This window comes from Hippopotamus amphibius, chromosome 3 (assembly GCF_030028045.1).
Source record: "Hippopotamus amphibius kiboko isolate mHipAmp2 chromosome 3, mHipAmp2.hap2, whole genome shotgun sequence".
NCBI lineage: Eukaryota > Metazoa > Chordata > Mammalia > Artiodactyla > Hippopotamidae > Hippopotamus > Hippopotamus amphibius.
The window spans coordinates 146025647-146045522 of NC_080188.1; positions in this window are offsets into that span (position 1 = coordinate 146025647).

Genomic DNA, 19876 nt, shown 5'->3' on the forward strand with positions numbered 1-19876 from the left:
CCCTACCCCTCCCCTGCCCCGACCTGCCCTCAGCGCTCCCGCAGGCTGTGGAACCCTCCCTGTGGCCTGGCCTGGTGACAGGAGGCAGGGACCACGCCGCTGCCATCAGGCCCATCCTCTCCTCCGAAGCCGTGAGGATGGGGGAGTTGGGCGCTGTGCAGCATGGCCCTGGGAAGGTGTGCCTCAGGCATCTTGGTTGTAAGCAACAGAAACCAATTCTAGCAGGTTAGCGGGGAAAACAAGCACACTGAAAAGATACCGGGTAGCTCAGAGAAGGGCTGGCGCTGGAAAATCAGACCTGGAGGAGACGGAAACAGAAAGCCCCAGTCCACGCTGTCTGCACCGCTGGCACTGCCCACATGGGACAGCGGCCACCACGGCCACCACGCCAGCACGTGGGACACGGGGGGGTGAACGCACTGTCATCTTGTCGCAGCTCGGAAGGCTCCCTTCTTTGTTTCATGAACTCTCAAGTCTGACTCTAGGGCGGTGCTTCTGACAGGCTGTCAAAAAAACAAAATGGGAGAGAGAAAGAAAAGGTACCCAGTATAACTCCCCTCTACGTCCCCTTCATCTCCTTCTTTACTTTTCTTTGAGCATCTGAATTCTTCCGTACACATTTTATAAAGAAGAAATCTGAACTGCCACTCTAGCGGATGCTGTGATGCCCAGGTCCCCGTCCCAGCCACTGAGCGCTGGTGGCTCACATGTCCCGGCTGCTCCTTTGCCTCCCCTTCTCAGGAGAACTGCCCTTGACTGGCAAGAGCTGCCTGCTGGCAAGTTATGAACCCTTCATCCTAGGAGGAGGGGGCAGCTGCAGCCACGCGCTGACTGATATGGGGGTACAAAAGCGGCCCCTGTGGCCTCAGGGCAGGCTGTCCCAGAGCCCCCTCTTTAGTCTCTGCCTGAGACCACAGCCTTCCCCTCGGTTAGAACTTGCCTGAGACCACAGCCTTCCCCTGGGTTAGAACTTGCCTGACACACATCCTTGCTTGAAGCGTGCTTTCCCCTCACCTATCTTGCCTCTCTTCCTCCCTTACAGGTTTTTCCTGAAAACAGCCCCTCAGTAAATCACAAGCCTGTCTCAGGCTCCGCTTCCCCAGCCCCGCCTTCATCAACACCTCCCTCCCGTCTCAGTCCCAGCTCTGCAGGCTAAGGTGTCTTGCCTTCTGCTTCCTGGGCCGATGAGTTATAGTGATGAAGGGCGGGCAGGAGAGAGAAGCTGGGCCCTGCCTCGGGAGAGACAGGTATTAACTCAGTAGTGACACACGTGGCCACAGGGTAGCAATCAAGGCAGACCTTGTGAAGGAAAGGCAGTGTGAGAGGACCCGACGCAGTCAGGAGGTCAGGGAAGGCTTCCCTGAGGAGGCGAAGTGGAGTGAACGTGAAAAGCGGGTTGAGCAGAGCCTTCGCGCACAGAGGCCCTGCCGCAGAAGGGGATCTGGGGTGAAGACAAGGTCCCTGAGATTGGAGCGGAGAAACCGACGTCTGGGGGCACTGTGGCTGCAGGGACTGAGGAGGCCAGAGGGGGCCGACGAGGCTTTTTAGGGAACCTGGTTTTCATCCTAAAGCAAAAGAAGCACTGGAGCGTGTTCCACTCATGGGAGAGGGGTAAAGAGACATGGTCTGTCTGCGGTTGGAAAGATTTCTCTGGCGGCAGTGCAGAACAAGGATAGGGAAAGGGGTTTTATTTTAATAGCAGTGGGAAGTCACTGGTTGGTGTTAAGTGGGAGTTGGTATCATGAGATTTCTCCTTTGAGCATATCTCTCTGGCAACTGTGTAGAAAGCCGAGTCGAGAAGGGCATGGGCAGAATCAAGAAGACCAGTTAAGAAGCTCTAGCAGCGGCTCAAGTGAAACGTGGTGGTGGGTAGAAGTGGAGTGTTGGAGATGGAGAGAAGTGGCAGATGGGAGATGTAGAACTGACAGGACTCACCTGTAAATCAGACGTGGAGTGTGTGCAAATGGGATGAGGAACACACCTGGCTTTGTGGACAAATTGGATGCTGATGTCACAGGGATAAGAAGGCTTGGGGAGTGAATTAAGAGAGGGGAACGAAGAGTTCCATTTCAGGTCACATTACATTTTAATAGGCCCATTAGATAACCAAGTGGAGATATTAAGCATGTAGTTTGATATGAGTTCGATTTCAGAGCTGAGAAATGGTTGGGCCCTAGGACTGGATGAAATTATTAGGAAGAAGAGATCCTGGGACCCAGAGCTGATGACAATATCTAATCCAGGCAGAATAGTAGGTGCTTGCATTGTGGAATATTTTTATTATAAAACTACATGCATTATATTGTTGCAGAAATCGGTCCCACAAGAAACCAAGCACCACACTCAGAGGGTTGGAGAACTCAGGTTTATTAAGCTGGCGGCACCAGAGGAGCTAATGCTCCAAAGCTCTGGGCCCTGAACTCAGGGTGAGCTTTACTTTTACACTGCACATGTTTACAGAGCATGGAAGTTTCCAAACAGAAACTTGCAAGAGCAGGTGCAGAACATTCCATTTTGTAGCAAAACATCTTAAAGTTACATTGAATTGTTAGGTCATCCTGTTTTTCTGTTTTTCTCCAGCAGCAAGCATATTTCACAAAAGCAAAGCAAGCATGGAGTTGTTTTTAGCTGAGTGTAAGTTTCTAACTTTCCCCTTCAATATGGGTTTTTTGAGTTGTAGATAACCAGTGTTCACTTGGATAAACTCAGATATTCAGGATTTATTTCCATCATGCTGATGAAAATAAAGGTGGGAACTTTAGCCCACAGCCTGACCTCATAATAACTCAGGGTCAGCCAAAGAGCAATATTATTTTAATATAGTATTGAGGAAACTTCAGTGGGTCTTTGCTCCATGGAATCCAAAGACCCTAACTAAACTGTGATTATGTCTTGTAACACTACCTGCCTTAGGCCACAGGGCATAATGCTAGCACATGGGGCACTGTGAAGGGGCAAAAGCATATATCAATTTGAAAGTTGGGCTTAAATGAAAGAACAGTTTTAGATTAAGTAGGGAAATTGACTATGTATTTTTCAGACCATCACTCGTAGATATTATTCTTGCAACCAAACTTTTGATACATAGTCTTAGAGGTTATACTCCCAAATCATATCTGAAGAGCCTGGCATATAGAAGCTGTTTGATAAATATGGTTTGAATAAATGAGAGTCATTTTATGATTAAGAACATACTTTAGGACTTCCGTGGTGGTGCAGTGGTTGAGAATCTGCCTGCCAATGCAAGGGACACAGGTTCAATCCCTGGTCTGGGAAGATCCCATGTGCCATGGAGCAACTAAGCGCATGTGCCACAACTGCTGAGCCCATGCACTGCAACTACTGAAGCCTGAACGCTCTAGGGCCCAAGTGCCGCAACTACTGATCCTGTGTGCTGCAACTACTGAAACCTGTGCACCTAGAGCCCATACTTGCAACAAGAGAAGACACCAGAATGAGAAGCCTGTACACGGGAACAAAGAGTAGCCCCTGCTCACTTCAACTAGAGATAACCCACACGCAGCAATGAAGACCCAATGCAGCCAAAAAATAAATAAATAAATAATTAGAGATAGGTCACTTGACTGCTCGATATACAAAGAAAGGCCAAGAGAGTGTTCATAGGCAAAGCATATTTTATTTTAGCAAACAAGGTTTTCTTGGATTATAGCTAATATATTTATTGACAACTAATTGACAACAAGCTAATATATTGCTTGATGTGCTGAAAAGGTCACAAGACACTGAGTACAATATATCTTCCCCACTGGCTGGAGGAGAGATTTGGTTTCCTCTGGTCTCCTTCCGCCATTCAGAAACTAAGCTCAATAAGTATTTATTAAGTACTTACTATGTGACAGGCACCACATTATATACTAGGGATAAGGACTTATAAATCACTTTAGAAAACAGTTCTGAGTCTATTCCAGCATAGGACAAATGGGTGACTAAAGTCCAAATTTCTGTGCCGTGATACGTAATCATGATAACTTTTGCTTAGTTTTTTTCCCCAAAAGTATTAACAGATGCCCAAAACAACCATTAGGAAGTCTCCATAAAGTAGTCATAGAATGTCTAATGCCAAGAAAATTAATTAGCTATATATATTTAGGTGAATTTCTGGACTCTATTCTGCCTCATTGATCTGTATATCTTACTATATACCGATATCACACTGTCTTAATGAACTTAACTTTATAGTAAATATTAAAATAATGGAATATAAGTCCTCCAACTTGCGTCTTTTTCAACTTTTGGTTAATTCTAAGACTTTGCCTTTCCTCATAACTTTTAGTATCAGCCTGTCTGTTGGGATTTTAATTAGGATTCCATTGACTGTAATTTAGACAAATTGACATTAATGTCATGATACCAAAAACAAATGATAATTTTTCATTTATTTAGGTCTCCTTTAACTTCCCTCAGCAGTGTTTTGCCTCAGAGGTCATCCCATATTTTGTTGTTTATACAACGGTGTGCTGGTGAGGCAACTCTTGGGGCAAGGTGGGAGTTCATAAAGCCCTAATTTGTTCTGTTTCTGTGTATATACTCACACCATGACCAGCTTCAAACTCTCAACGTGACATCACCCAATGTGGAGTTCAGAAGAGACGGCAGAATCAGCTTTCGTGTGAGCCAGTTCCAACACACATACGATATATTCCTAAATATTTCATGGTTTGGGTGCTATTTTAAATTCCTGATACTGTAAATGTTGAGTGATGGGATTTTTCTTGTCTTCCTTTAAAGAGAGTTAAAGTTTGTTTTGTTGGCAGTTAAGTTACTTGCAGATCAAGCTGAACTTTTTGAATTACAGCTTCATTTTAAGGCCTTTACTATAGGCTTAGTTTAGCTCTTCTACTAAGGCATGACCCTTCTGAGGTCCTTACTCTGTACCCCAAGTGTTCAACAAGTGCTCTCCACTCTGCACGGTAAGAACTCAAGTCTCCCAGTCCTGTGTCAGCTTTGGGAACTGTTTAGCTTAGAGATTCCCATCAGTTGTTCTTTGCTAGGCCTTGGGGGTTTCATCCAATATGTGCCCAGATTAGTATTCACACACAGTCTCAAGGGAATCCCCATGCAGTTTTCTGAAGCACTTCCTTTTTCGTTAACTTTTAATTTTTATTTTATATGGGACTATAGTTGATTTACAATGTTGCGTTAGTTTCAGGTGTACAGCAAAGTGATTCAGTTATATACATATACGTATGTCTATTCTTTTTCAAATTCTTTTCCCATTTAGGTTATTACAGAATACTGAGCAGAGTTCCCTGTGCTATAAAGTAGGTCCTTGTTGGTTATCTCTTTTAAATACAGCAGTGTGTCCATGTCAATCCCAAATTCCCAGTTTAGCCCTACCCCCCACCTTTCCCCCTTTGGTAACCATAGTTTTTTTTCTCTGTCGGTGAGTCTGTAAATACGTTCATTTGTCTCACTTTTTTTAGATTCCGCACATAAGCAGCATCACATGATATCTGGGAAGCCCTTTCTTTGCAGAGTGTCTTCCTCTTTAACACGCTGCCTTGCAAATTGCAAATTGCCTTAGCACTCCGCGCGCCCCCACCCCATTCACACAGCTCCAATTTTGTCTCTTTACTTCAGCAAGATCTCATGGGTTTTGACTGGGTTCCCAGCCCCTGCACAGCCGTTTAAAAATTGCCTCCAGGCAGAAAGCTGGAATGATCGTAGGGCTCACATTTGTTTCTCTTGTCTCTGGGGGCACATTCTTCACTGCCTATTGTCCCAAGATCTGAATACGCTTGTTTCATAGATTTTGTCCAGTTTTCTTGTTGTTTAGGCCAGAAGGGGCAAGTACCATTTCAATTACTCCTTCACTGCCAGAACAGAAGTTATTGGTTTGTTTTTTTAGTCTGAGTCAATACACGCTTAATCGAAAACATTTGTGTTAAAAGGGCTGCTTTGTGCACTAAGAGCTATCAGAGCAATAGGAGCCGAGTTAGGGGAGAACCAACGTGCATACTCTAGGCGAGGGAAGAGAGCTGGGAAGGCTTTCAGAAGACACTCAAGTTGAATCTTAAAGTATCTCAGAGTTTTCAAATCCAAATCAGAAGTCCTGATGTTCCCCTGAACCTGCTCCTCCAAGTATGCCCTATCTCAGTTAATGCCAACTCCATCCTTAGAGTTGCTCAGACTAACACCTTTGATGACATCCTTATCACCTTTCTTTCTCTCTTATCCCACATCCAATCCATCGGCAAATTCCATCAGACCTACCTTTAAGCTACATCCAGAATTCAACCCTGTCTTGTGGCCTCCACTGCTCCCACCCTGGCTCAAGCCACTAGCAGTTCTTGCTTGGATTTCTGCAGCAGTCTCCTAACTGGTCTCCTGCTTCCACCCTTGTCTGCCTACAACCCATTCTCAACTCAGCAGCCAGAGGGATCCTTCTAATATGTAACTTCCCTATTCAAACCCTCCAATAAGCTCCTCATCTTACTTAGAATAAAGCTTTGCAATGGTTTCCCAGGTCTCCCCTTATCTTTCTCACTTTGACCTTCGCTCCTCTTCCCCTGGCTCACTCTCCTCAGACCACACTGGTCTCCTTCCAGTTCCTCCCATTTCTGAGGGCTGCCCCTGTCTCAGGATATTTGCCCTCGCGCTTCACTTTGCCCTTAATGCGTTTCCCCCAAATATTCACACAGCTTGCTCCTTCACTTCCTTAAGTCTTTGCTCAAACATCCCTCCTCAGTGGCCTTCCCTGACCACTCCATTTAAAATTGCAATAACCTCCACACCCGCTCTGGCACCCCTGTCCACATTCTTCTTCCCTGCTTAATTTTTCTCCATAGCACTTACCTGGTCTGTTATATCATTTACTTATTTAGTTTGTTCATTGTCTGTCCCCTCCTGCCACCACCATTAGAATGTAAATTCTATAACCCAGGAAGTTTGTCTGTGTTATTCATTGCTCAGCACCTAAATTAGTATCTGGCACATAGTAAGCCTCAGTAAACATTTCATGAATAGATGAATACCAACGCAATGGTAGGGGAGGTAACTAGTGAAGGATGACCATTTCAGGATGAGAGAATGGCACAGAAAAGCACTGAAGGGGGAAAGAGTATATGATCAGGAAATGGAAATTAGATGGATATAGCTGGAATGAAGGTCCTGTGGGATTGTGGCCAAGAGGCAGGGATGGTTTGCCATGCTAAGGTGTTTGAACTTCAGCCTAAAGCAATGGGGTATCACTGAAATGTTTTAAGCTTGGTGGAGAGGGCTGTGAAACCTGATCATGTTAGTAATTTGAAGGATCCTTCTGCCAGAAGACATTGGTTTAGAGGCGGTGAGACTAGACACAAGGAGACCAGTTGTTTCTAATTTCAATAGCTCTGTTGATGAATGATGAGGGTCTGAATTAAGTCAGTGCCCAGAGGCATTAATATAGAAAGGGGGTGGACTTGAAGGGTAGTTAGGAAGTGAAAGCTTCAGGATTTGGTAAACAAACTGGTTGTGAGTTGTGAGACAGAGCAAGAGTTCAGGATGACAACCAGATTTCTAGCTTGGGTGACCTGAGGGATGATGGTGCTGTTCACCGAACACAGATGTAAAGCAATTACACAGACTCACCAGTCATCTTCCTGTTATTGGGTCACCAGGGCTCAGTGATGATTGGGTGCAAAGCCCAAGCCATTCATTTGCACTCATTGTATGTAGACACCCAGCTGGTGGCAGGAAGTCTGACCTGAGCACCATTAGTCAGCAGCCTCCCTTCCATTATGAAAGACCAAGCCTGTAATATAAATACTGCTTTAATTTGTCAGATAGTGCTTTGTGGCTTCTTGCCCCACCTTGACTGCCTTATGAAGTAACTGGCGAAGGAAATTGTGTGTAGATTTCCCTAAAGAGAAGTTTACATTTTGTTTAAGGTTATAAAGGTACAGGCCCCAAGGATCATTACTACCAAAATCTGTCAGGACAACGAATGTTTATGCAAAGTACAGTGCTAGACTCTAAACTAAGCTCATGTGCCCTTGAGGTATACTACTTTATACCTCTGCCTTCCCGAGGAGATCTTCTCTTTTAATTGAGTGGTGAGGGGAGTAGTGAAGAAGACACTTGGCTGACCAGCCTGGTCAACCTTGGAGTCAAATGATCACTGTAGTCAGATCACCTTTACCACCAAGTCCAAGCTGTCTGAATTTCCCTCCCGGGCTGGTACTGGGTGGAGCAGTGAGGCAGGCTGCAGGATGAGGCGTCCAGGGAGAGCACCCAGGAAAGGAGTCTGAAGCATCTTTCAACTATCAGAGGGATCAGGCCGATGGGTGAATGTTGAGTGTGAAGCAAAGGAACTAAGAGCAGAGTTAGCAAGAGAAAGTAAGCCAATTTAATAGGGTAGAAGGGAAGCATCCCGGAAAGATTCCCTGAGGGTCTGGAAAAGAGAAGCAGAACCCGCCTGTGAGTTTGGAGAAAGCTGTTGAAGCAACTCACTTGAACAGAAACAGCTTATACAGCAATGGCGCCACATTTTATGGAATGGAAGTGGCAGAGAATGGAATAAAGGGGGTTGGGATTTAATGACATGCACTATAGGAAGGTAGAATATTTGCATCCATTCATTTAGAAAGCTGTTATTAAGTACGTACGTGCACATAAAACAGGACTGCCACATGAATGGAATAAACAGATTATAGGCTGGTGCAGTTGGAGGAGCCTTTTAACACGTATATAACTTCTAATGAAGTGTTATTTCTAATTAGAAGAATGACATGTATATAGTTTCTTTTTTGATGATACTACTAAAGATGGCAATTCTGAGTTAAGTATATACTCTGTAGGAGTTTTATCCTATGGTTTTGAAGTAGATAATTTTTCTTGGTTGTTAAATTTACCCTCCCGTGAATTTTTTTTCCTTTTTTTTTTTTCTTTCTTTTTTTAGAGTCGCATGGGCTTAGTAGCTCTGCGGCATGTGGTATCTTCCCGGAGCAGCAATTGAACCCGTGTCCCCTGCACTAGCAGGTGGATTCCCATCCACTGCATCACCTAGGACATCCCCGCCCATGAATTTTAATAAGTGACTCAAGTCAGGAGGTTCACCATCATGATGAACATTTTAAAAATGATAAATGAAACAAAAACATTTGAGTTCAAAAGATTGCCATAGATCGTTTGCTTTTGCAGCTACTTGTATTGTTCTTTGGAGGCTAGATAGCTTATTGAACTATTGAGAACTGACCTGCATTAATGGACAGAAATGAAGGAAAGAATTTGTCCTGCCTGGCCAAGCAGATCTTGTATAGCCTTATCACTCTGAATGGAAAGAAATTGTTCTCTGGGGCTTTTATATATATGTAAAACATGGGTAATATTCTATGATACAGCACCAACTTGTTTTTACTTTTCCATACATGATAAATAGCATTGGAGAAAGCAGCAGGTCACCATAAGAAATCTATCTAGTTAGGTAGATAAATAGATATAAATATGGAGATATATATCTTTTAGAAAACAGCAATCCTGACGTGTTGCTTGAGTAGAGTAAAATGCATCTGGGTCACTGAGAAATTTAGGGTGGCAGTGTTGTTCACTCTCTAAATATATGTGTTTTGGATAAAACTGTGGTTCCCTTTTTGCTGATATGTTTACAATTTCTTTGTCTGAATTGAAAAGAGGAAGTATTATGATATGATTGCTTCCTTAAGTAATGACATGGCAAAATGTGACAGGAAAAACAACTATAAATTCTTCATGAAAGTTAAACTTGTGTTCTGATGAAAGAAAGACTAAGACTATTAAAAACTGGGCTGTGTAATGCAGTTTGGTTTTCTTTCAAAGAGCACATTTGTGAAACATATAATTTGATATGGGATACATTGCAGGCGAAAGGGACAACCTCAGTAGTCCAAGTTCTAAAGATGCTCTTTGAAGCTTCTCTGCCGTAACATTCATCGTCCACATTTAAATGCTTCTTTCTGAAGGGAGACAACATCTGATTAGCTGATGCTGGGGAGATTAATGACAATTTACAGTGCATTTCAATTCTTCTCCCCCGGTGACACTCAATTTTCTAAATAAGAAACACACTTTCCATTTCAGAGGATTTCACTGTCCCTCTGTGTTACTATGATGCATAACAAGTTCCCCCAAAACATGATGCCCTGAAGCACGATAATCATGCATTATATATTATGTATTACCTCTCACTCTTTCTGTCGTCAAAAATTCAGACCAGATACCGAATGGATGGGTGGTTTCTGATCCGCAATATCTGGGGCATCAAGTGGAAAACTCAAAGGCTGGGAGCTGGAATCATCGGAAGGATCATCCACTTGCACCGCATTGACAGGCGTTGATGCTCGTTCGTGGCTGGGGTCTGGCTGGGGCTATCAGCCAGGATATCTGCACTGAACCCCTCTACGTGGGCTGGGTTTCCTCACAGTGTGATGGCTGAGTTCTAAGGGCAAGCATCCCAAGAGAGAAGGAGAAAGAGGTGCAGGTTGTATCTTTTGTATGACGTGGGCTTCAAAGTCACATATTTAGTGACGTGCTGCCAAGCTCCAAAGCTCGGGGCAGTCACAAGTCCCTGTTCAGTTTCACAAGGCGGGAACAGAGATCCCACCTCTCTTTGGGAGACGTGCCAGGCTCATTTTAAAACAAGCATGTAGGATGGGATAAATGTATAGGTAGAGCCATCTTTGGAAGATACACACTGTGCTTCTAGAAAGGTATTGGAGATTCACCTCCTGATTGCTACATGACTTAAATTTTAATATATTTTATTATAAATATAATATCTGCTCATGTGGAAAACAGAAAAATATGAAAAGAAAATAGTCCAATACAGTCCTAATACCCAAATAAGCCACATTTAGAGAGGATTAAAGTTTTCATATTGTCACATATATCATTTCCCCCATGGTTTGTTGGTTGGTTGGTTGGTTGGTTTCTTTCTTTCTAATATTTATTTATTTGTTTGGCTGCACTGGGTCTTCATTGCAACATTCAGGATCTTTAGTTGTGGCAAGTGGGATCTAGTTCCCTGACCAGGGGTGGAACCTGGGCCCGTTGCACTGGCCGCACAGAGCCTTAGCCACTGGACCACGAGGGAAGTCCCACTTTCTGGTTTCTCTTGTTGCCTTTCCCTTCCCAACTTTTCATGAAAATTTGGAAAGAGTAGTTCCAACAACACCCATTTGCTCTCCGCATAGATTCAGTAAATACTAACATTTTGCAATATTTGCTTTATCATTTTTTCTTGCTGAACCAATAGAAAGTTAATTTCAGATACTGCGATACTGCCTCAGCACACTGCTATTGCAGTATGTATCTCCTGAGAATAAGGACATTATCTTAATAATCACAATACCATCATCATCTAAGAAAAGTAATAGTTGCATAATACTATCTAATATCCATTCTATATTTAAAATTCTCCATCGGCTTCATGACCATCTTTTATAGCTTTTAAAAAGAAAATCAGGGAAGGAGGAAAAGATGGCGGCGAAGTAGAGAGACATGGAGTGCATCCCTCCCCACAGATGCATTGGGAATGCACGGAAGGACGCAGTAATTCTCACAGAGAACCAGCTGAACACCAGCAGACGGCCTCGGACACCGGATGGGACTGCGGGGAGCCCGACATAGCCGGTAGGGAGGCATCTACGAGGGCTCAAAGAGGGTGAAGCGGCGGAGCTGTGGCAGACGGGAGGGAGTGAGAAACATACGGAGGGTCCGCAGCGCAGCTCAGCGTTTCCGGACCAAGACATCGATCCGCGGCTGAACGGAGGGTCCAGGAGCGGGAGTGTGGGAGCAGGAAAGCTGGTTCAGTGTGGGAAACATTGTTGCCGGTAGGGTGACGGACCGAGAGGACAGGAGGGAGGAGGCCCGCGGAGAGGAGTGCCCGTTCCTGAGAGCTGCCCGGCCATGATGGCGGCTGGAGGCTGCAGGCTCACTGGCGGCTGGGAGGAGCCACGCGCATAGCCTCTCTCTCTCTTTCCGCGCCTCTGCAACAGGCAGTGGAGAGATGCCCTGCGGGCCACCTAAGGCGCTCAGGGATAACAAGTACCCTCAGGCACTCGGGTGGGGCTAGATTAAAACCCCTTGCAACGCCAGCAGCAGGGAGGCTGCCTAGAGAAAAAAAAAAAAAAAAAAAGAAAAGAAAAAAACCCCCGAGAGAGGCCCAACTCTAAGACTTTCTGTTTACGCCTGAGCCACCAGCGCCCTCTGCAACAGGCACCTCCAAGCCTGACTGAGACATCAGTGCGCCACTGCTCACTCCCTCCCAGGAGAAGGAGCCACTGTTGTACCCTCTCCCTCCCCACACACCGATGCTTACAGACGAACAATAAAGGAACCTCTGCTGGTCACAGAATAACGCAAAAAAACCCAAGGACAAGCAACCCCAAAAGTCTGGACAACCATGAGGAAACAAAGAAACACCATGCAGGCAAAGGAGCAAGAAAAAAACCCACAAGACCAAATAAATGAGGAGGAAATAGGAAAAATGCCTGAAAAGGAATTTAGAGTAATGATAGTAAAAATGATACAAAATCTCGATAACAAAATAGAGAAAGTACAAGAAACAGTTCATAAGAACTCAGAAAAACAAACAGCAATGGATAACAAAATAACTGAAATTAAAAATACTCTAGATGCTCTAACCAGCAGAATGACTGAGGCAGAAGAACGAATAAGTGAGTTGGAAGATAGAATGGGGGAAATAACTGCCACAGAGCAGGAAAAAGAAAAAATAATAAAAAGATTAGAAGACAGTCTCAGAGACCTCACTGATAACATTAAGCGTACCAACATTCGAATTATAGGCATCCCAGAAGAAGAAGAAAACAAGAAAGGGTCTGAGAAAATATTTGAAGAGGTTCTAGTGGAAAACTTCCCCAACATGGGAAAGGAAATAATGAACCAAGTCCAAGAAGCACAGAGAGTCCCATACAGAATAAACCCAAGGAGAAATACACCGAGACACATATTAATCAAACTAACGACAACTAAACACAAAGAAAAAATATTAAAAGCAGCAAGAGAAAAGCAACAAACAACATATAAGGGAAAACCCATCAGGATAACAGCTGACCTTTCTACAGAAACTCTGCAGGCCAGAAGGGAATGGCAGGATATCCTGAAAGTCCTGAAAGAGAGAAACCTACAGCCAAGAATACTCTACCCAGCAAGAATCTCATTCAGATTTGAGGGAGAAATCAAAAGCTTTCCAGACAAGCAAAAGTTAAGAGAATTCAGCACCACCAAACCAGCCTTACAACAAGTGCTAAAGGAACTTCTCTAAGTAGGAAACACAAGAAAAGGAAAACACCTACAAATACAAACTCAAAACAATTAAGAAAATGGTAATTGGAACACACATGTCAATAATCACTTTAAATGTAAATGGATTAAATGCTCCAACCAAAAGACACAGACTGGCTGAATGGATACAAAAACAAGACCCTTCTATATGCTGCCTACAAGAAACCCACTTCAGACCAAGGGATACATATAGACTGAAAGTAAAGGGATGGAAAAAGATATTCCATGCAAATGGAAGTCCAAAGAAAGCTGGAGTAGCAATACTCATATCAGACAAATTAGACTTGAAAGTAAAGACTATTAAAAGAGACAAGGAAGGACACTACATAATGATCAAAGGATCCATCCAAGAAGAACATATCACAATGGTAAATATCTATGCCCCCAATATAGGAGCACCTCAATACATAAGGCAAATGCTAACAGCTATAAAAGGGGACATCGACAGGAACACAATAATAGTGGGAGACTTGAACACTCCACTTACATCAATGGACAGATCATCCAAACAGAAAATAAATAAAGACACACAAGCTTTAAATGACACATTAGACCATCTCGACTTCATTGATATTTATAGGACATTCCATCCAAAAAAGACAGAATACACGTTCTTCTCAAGTGCACACGGAACATTTTCCAGGATAGATCACATCTTGGGTCACAAATCAAACCTCAGCAAATTCAAGAAAATTGAAATCATATCAAGCATCTTCTCAGACCACAATGCCATGAGACTAGATATCAATTACAGGAAAAAAACTGCAAAAAAGACAAACACATGGAGGCTAAACAATTCACTCTTAAACAACCAAGGAATCACTAAAGAAATCAAAGAGGAAATCAAAAAATATCTAGAAACAAATGACAACGAAAACACAACAACCCAAAACCTATGGGATGCAGCAAAAGCAGTTCTAAGGGGGAAGTTTATAGCAATACAGTCCTACCTTAAGAAACAAGAAAATGATCGAATAAACAACCTAACCTTACACCTCAAACAACTAGAGAAAGAAGAACAAAGAAACCCTAAAGTGAGCAGAAGAAAAGAAATCATAAAGATCAGAGCAGAAATAAATGAAAAAGAAAGGAAAGAAACCATAAGAAAAATAAATAAAACTAAAAGCTGGTTCTTTGAGAAGATTAACAAAATTGATAAACCATTAGCCAGACTCATCAAGAAAAAAAGGGAGAAGATGCAAATCAACAGAATTAGAAATGAAAAAGGAGAAGTCACAACGGACACCTCAGAAATACAAAACATCATGAGAGACTACTACAAGCAACTATATGCCAATCAATTGGATAACCTGGAAGAAATGGATGCATTCTTAGAAAAATACAATCTTCCAAGACTGAACCAGGAAGAAATAGAAACCATGAACAGATCACAAGTACGGAAATTGAGGCAGTGATTAAAAATCTCCCAACACACAAAAGCCCAGGACCAGATGGATTCACAGGCGAATTCTATCAAACATTTCGAGAAGAGTTAACACCTATCCTTCTCAAACTCTTCCAAAATATTGCAGGAGGCGGAGCACTCCCAAACTCATTCTACGAGGCTACCATCACCCTGATACCAAAACCAGGCAAAGATGTCACAAAAAAAGAAAACTATAGACCAATATCACTGATGAATATAGATGCAAAAATCCTCAACAAAATACTAGCTAACAGACTGCAACAGCGCATTAAAAAAATCATACACCGACTTAGCGTCTAAGAAGGTCTAAAGGAGAGAAAAAGATGGCGGCGAAGTAGAGAGACGTGGAGTGCATCCCTCTCCACAGATGCATTGGGAATGCACGGAAGGACACAGTCATTCCCACAGAGAACCAGCTGAACACCAGCAGACGGCCTCGGACACCGGAAAGGGCTGCGGAGAACCTGACATAGCCGGTAGGGAGGCATCTACGAGGGCTCAAAGAGGGTGAAGCGGCGGAGCTGTGGCAGACGGGAGGGAGTGAGAAACATACAGAGGGTCCGCAGCGCAGCTCAGCGTTCCCGGACCGAGACATCGATCCGCGGCTGAACGGAGGGTCCAGGAGCGGGAGCGTGGGAACCGGAGAGCTGGTTCAGGGGGAGAAACATTGTTGCCGGTGGGGTGACGGACCGAGAGGACAGGAGGGAGGAGGTCCGCGGAGAGGAGTGCCCATCCCTGAGAGCTGCCCGGCCATGATGGCGGCTGGAGGCTGCAGGCTCCCGGGCGGGGGGGAGGAGCCGCGCGCATAGCCTCTCTCTCTCTTTCTGCGCCTCTGCAACAGGCAGCGGAGAGACGCCCTGCGGGGCCACATAAGGCGCTCAGGGATAACAAGCACCCTCAGGCGCTCGGGCGGGGCTAGATTAAAACTCCTTGCAACGCCAGCAGCAGGGAGGCTGCCTAGAGAAAAAAAAAAAAAAAAACCAGCATCAAAAAGAAAAAACCCCGAGAGAGGCCCAACTCTAAGACTTTCTGTGTACGCCTGAGCCACCAGCGCCCTCTGCAACAGGCACCTCCAAGCCTGACTGAAGCAACAGTGCGCCACTGCTCACTCCCTCCCAGGAGAAGGAGCCACTATTGCACCCTCTCCCTCCCCACACACCGAGGCTTACAGACGAACAATAAAGGAACCTCTGCTGGTCACAGAATAACGCAAAAAAAAAAAAAACCCAAGGCAAGGAAAAGGACACTTACAGCTGAGACGCTAAGGAAACAGAAATAGTAGTATCAATACCTATTGAACTGGTCCATTCGGGGATCAGTTCTGGATTTTTTTTTTTTTTTTCCTTTCTCTTTTTTTTTTTTTTTTTTTTGATTTATTAAATACGATCTTAACCCTAAGGGATCTACAAGTTTTACAACATAATTTTATAAGGATATTTTTTACTCTTTTTTTTTTTTTTTTTTTTTTTGCCTTTTAAAATACTTCTATATCTAGCTAAGTTTTTGGTAGTACGGACAAAATATCTTTCATACTTTCCTTTCATCCCTTTCTTTTATACACTTCTATTCCTTTCTTTTTCTTTGCATATTTCCAACCACATTACGCTCTTCTGTTCCCCTTTCTTCCAGCCATTTTAAGTGTATTTTATCTTAACATACTTATAAGCAACACTATCGGTCTGCTCAGACTCCTTGCTCTATTCTCCAGATGATGCACTGCCTTGGTATTAATATTAGGCTTTTGTCTTTATCTTAGTTCTTAGTACAGTTGTCTAATTACATTCTGAGAATCTCCATTCTCTCTGGTGGTACTCCAGCTCATTTCTATATTTGATCCTAGCTTACAAAATCTCCCTGGATTGATGTTTGTATGTGTAGGGTGTTATTTGTTGTTTGTTTGCTTTTGCTTTTGTCTCTGATTTGTTCTGTTTCAGTTGTCAATTTCTGCTGGGTTTCTCTCTGAATATCTGATAGCACACTGGTGTTCTGTCAGGTCTTTCTAGAGCCTTATGTCCTAACGGATTCAATAATTGTGTGTCTTATACATGTATGTGTTTCCTAGACTGAATATTCGTCTAATCCAATACTTGGACATTAGTCTGAGGCTTGGACAGTCTTCTATAAACACCTCTATCACCAGAACAAGCAACCCCAAAAGCTTGGACAACCATGAGGAAACAAAGAAACACCATGCAGGCAAAGGAGCAGGAAAAAAACCCACAAGACCAAATAAATGAGGAGGAAATAGGAAAAATGCCTGAAAAAGAATTTAGAGTAATGATAGTAAAAATGATACAAAATCTCAATAACAAATTAGAGAAAGTACAAGAAACAGTTCATAAGAACTCAGAAAAACAAACAGCAATGGATAACAAAATAACTGAAATTAAAAATACTCTAGATGCTCTAACCAGCAGAATGACTGAGGCAGAAGAACGAATAAGTGAGTTGGAAGATAGAATGGAAGAAATAAACGCCACAGAGCAGGAAAAAGATAAAAAAATAAAAAGACTAGAAGACAGCCTCAGAGACCTCAGTGATAACCTTAAACGTACCAACATTCGAATTATAGGCATCCCAGAAGAAGAAGAAAACAAGAAAGGGTCTGTGAAAATATTTGAAGAGGTTCTAGTGGAAAACTTCCCCAACATGGGAAAGGAAATAATGAACCAAGTCCAAGAAGCACAGAGAGTCCCATACAGAATAAACCCAAGGAGAAATACACCAAGACACATATTAATCAAACTAACGACAATTCAACACAAAGAAAAAATATTAAAAGCAGCAAGAGAAAAGCAACAAACAACATATAAGGGAAAACCCATCAGGATAACAGCTGACCTTTCTACAGAAACTCTGCAGGCCAGAAGGGAATGGCAGGATATACTGAAAGTCCTGAAAGAGAGAAACCTACAGCCAAGAATACTTTACCCAGCAAGAATCTCATTCAGATTTGAGGGAGAAATCAAAAGCTTTCCAGACAAGCAAAAGTTAAGAGAATTCAGCACCACCAAACCAGCCTTACAACAAGTGCTAAAGGAACTTCTCTAAGTAGGAAACACAAGAAAAGGAAAACACCTACAAATACAAACCCAAAACAATTAAGAAAATAGTAATTGGAACACACATGTCAATAATCACTTTAAATGTAAATGGACTAAATGCTCCAACCAAAAGACACAGACTGGCTGAATGGATACAAAAACAAGACCCTTCTATATGCTGCCTACAAGAAACCCACTTCAGACCAAGGGATACATATAGACTGAAAGTGAAGGGATGGAAAAAGATATTCCATGCAAATGGAAGTCCAAAGAAAGCTGGAGTAGCAATACTCATATCAGACAAATTAGACTTGAAAGTAAAGACTATTAAAAGAGACAAGGAAGGGCACTACATAATGATCAAGGGATCCATCCAAGAAGAACATATCACAATGGTAAATATCTATGCCCCCAATATAGGAGCACCTCAATACATAAGGCAAATGCTAACAGCTATAAAAGGGGACATCGACAGTGACACAATTATAGTGGGAGACTTGAACACCCCACTTACATCAATGGACAGATCATCCAAACAGAAAATAAACAAAGACACACAAGCTTTAAATGACACATTAGACCATCTCGACTTAATTGATATTTATAGGACATTCCATCCAAAAACGACAGACTACACTTTCTTCTCAAGTGCACACGGAACATTTTCCAGGATAGATCACATCTTGGGTCACAAATCAAACCTCAGCAAATTCAAGAAAATTGAAATCATATCAAGCATCTTCTCAGACCACAATGCCATGAGACTAGAAATCAATTACAGGAAAAAAACTGCAAAAAATACAAACACATGGAGGCTAAACAATTCACTCTTAAACAACCAAGGAATCACTAAAGAAATCAAAGAGGAAATCAAAAAGTATCTGGAAACAAATGACAACGAAAACACAACAACCCAAAACCTATGGGACGCAGCAAAAGCAGTTCTAAGAGGGAAGTTTATAGCAATACAGTCCTACCTTAAGAAACAAGAAAATGATCGAATAAACAACCTAACCTTACACCTCAAACAACTAGAGAAAGAAGAACAAAGAAACCCCAAAGTGAGCAGAAGGAAAGAAATCGTAAAGATCAGAGCAGAAATAAATGAAAAAGAAAGGAAAGAAACCATAAGAAAAATAAATAAAACTAAAAGCTGGTTCTTTGAGAAGATTAACAAAATTGATAAACCATTAGCCAGACTCATCAAGAAAAAAAGGGAGAAGATGCAAATCAACAGAATTAGAAATGAAAAAGGAGAAGTCACAACGGACACCTCAGAAATACAAAACATCATGAGAGACTACTACAAGCAACTATATGCCAATCAATTGGATAACCTGGAAGAAATGGATACATTCTTAGAAAAATACAATCTTCCAAGACTGAACCAGGAAGAAATAGAAACCATGAACAGGCCAATCACAAGTACAGAAATTGAGGCAGTGATTAAAAATCTCCCAACACACAAAAGCCCAGGACCAGATGGATTCACAGGCGAATTCTATCAAACATTTCGAGAAGAGTTAACACCTATCCTTCTCAAACTCTTCCAAAATATTGCAGAAGGCGGAGCACTCCCAAACTCATTCTATGAGGCTACCATCACCCTGATACCAAAACCAGGCAAAGATGTCACAAAAAAAGAAAACTACAGACCAATATCACTGATGAATATAGATGCAAAAATCCTCAACAAAATACTAGCTAACAGACTGCAACAGCATATTAAAAAAATCATACACCACGATCAAGTGGGGTTTATCCCTGGGATGCAAGGATTCTTCAATATATGCAAATCAATCAACGTGATACATCATATCAACAAATTGAAGGATAAAAACCATATGATCATTTCAATAGATGCAGAAAAAGCTTTTGACAAAGTTCAACATCCATTTATGATAAAAGCTCTCCAGAAAATGGGCATAGAAGGAAATTACCTCAACATCATAAAAGCCATATATGACAAACCAAAAGCCAACATTGTTCTCAATGGAGAAAAACTGGAAGAATTCCCTCTAAGAACAGGAACAAGACAAGGGTGTCCACTCTCACCACTGTTATTCAACATAGTTTTGGAAGTGTTAGCCACAGCAATCAGAGAAGAAAAAGAAATTAAAGGAAT